Genomic DNA, 1,748 nt, shown 5'->3' with positions numbered 1-1,748 from the left:
TGTAGTCGGTGTTACATACAGGGATTTTAATCTGTTGTACCGGTCCCTTCTGAAGTGGTTCCCTTTGTTTATTTGGCTTCTGTTTGCCGGTCTCTTCAGTGCCTAATATCCGCCCTGACACAGGCGGGAGGAGGTGGACTCTTATTCAGGTTGCTAGTTCCGTTGTGCTGCGGAGAGGGGCTGGCGCTGCTTTCTCCGTCTGCGCTGCTCAGGCTCACAGCTGTTCTTTTTTTTTTTTTTTTTTTTTTTAGAAACGGTTTATTTTCCATTTTGGTGGAAGTCTGTTGAAGAACAGCTTACGTCCACTCCGTGGTGGTTCCTACCCATTCAGTGGCCTGAGCGGTGGGAGCTGCAGACCAGTCTTCGGTGGAAGGCTGAGCACTCCAGTTTTCCGTGGGGAACTGCTGAATCGGCAGGGAAGGCACCTGCACGCCCTCGGACCAGTCTGCCACCTCGGGCTCAGTGGCGGTGAACTCTGGGGCTGGAGCAGTCCACTCTCCCTGAAACTCTTCCTTGGTCACAGCCTTCTCAGCTGCTGCCTGCTCTTCTTTCTCAATCTCTTCAGGATCTCTGTAGAAGTAGAGATTCGGCATGACCTCCCATGGGTGTTCTCGGGAGATGGTGCCAGCATGCGCAGAACTTCCCGGGTGAGCATCCACCACATGAGACCCACTGAGTGTGCTCCCTTGTTGTTGCATGGGATGGCGATGTCCACGTAGCGCAGAGGAAAGTCTGTGTTACACAGAGCAATGGTGGGCAGGTTAACGTAAGAGGCTTCTGTGAGGGGCTGGTGGTCAGCCCTGGGATCGGTAACCACCAGAAGCCTTGGCTCCCTGAATGCGGCCTGGATCTGGTTAGTGAAGGTTCCCAGAGTGAAGCGGCCAGCGACGAGAGTGGCTCAAGTGGCAGCCGCAAACTTGAGCACAGCTCACTGGCCGGTATTCCTGGAAGATATGACACTGACATCAGCAGGGTTTTCAATGGCGACAATGGCCCGTGCGGCCAACAGAAGCTTCTCCCAGGTTCTCTTCAGATTTATGATGTAGATGCCATCACTTTTCCTTTTGTAGATGTACTGTTCCATTTGGAAGTCAAGGTTGGTGCCACCTAAGTGGGTTCCTGCTGCAAGGAATTTGAGGACATCCTCCTCCTTCATTTGCAGGGCATCAAGGGCTCCGGACATTGTGAAAGCTTCCCTTTAAGTTACGATGGGAATCGAGAACAACGCCGTATGGACCCCTCTCAGGGCAGCGCCAAAAGGCTCCCGGCTGTTCTATATGGAGCGTGCCCTGCGCTGCGCGCGGTTCCAGCCCTCGGGTGTTCCACAAAAGCGCGGAACAAAAAGCTGCGCCTGCTTTTTGTGCCTTCCCCGTCTGAGCGGCTCAGGAAGCCAGAAGCTTGACGGGCAAACTCTCCCCCGGTGCAGCGCGCCTTCTCCCCTCCACGGTCCCAGTCTCCGTTTCCGCCCGCGCCAGTTGGGTGCATACGCCTTCTGCCCTCTGCGGCCCCAGCCCCCAGTCCCTGCCCGCACCGGTCGGGTGCCTGTGCCCTGTGTCTTGCCGTGACCCTCCTGGTGTATGTCGACCATCCAGAATCTCAGGAGGTCTTTGATTAGAAACTGGAGGCCTGTTTACAGTGCGGTAGGGGATGCGGTCCTTGGGGCCGAGCCTGCCCCGTTCTCCACCCCCCTGCCTCGAGCCTCCGGTGGGGATGGGCTGGTCCGCAGCCTGCGAGCTCTTCTCTAGACT

At 56.4% G+C, this 1,748-nt stretch overlaps 1 pseudogene; it reads right to left on the bottom strand.

Annotated features, from left to right (window-relative positions):
* Positions 1-281: 281 nt before the first annotated feature.
* Positions 282-1,183, bottom strand: LOC122696511 (annotated as a pseudogene).
* Positions 1,184-1,748: the final 565 nt, after the last annotated feature.

The sequence above is a fragment of the Cervus elaphus genome, chromosome 6 (assembly GCF_910594005.1).
Source record: "Cervus elaphus chromosome 6, mCerEla1.1, whole genome shotgun sequence".
Taxonomy (NCBI): Eukaryota; Metazoa; Chordata; class Mammalia; order Artiodactyla; family Cervidae; genus Cervus; species Cervus elaphus.
Note: the sequence above shows the minus strand (reverse complement) of the source record. Positions and strands in the feature narration are given on the sequence as shown.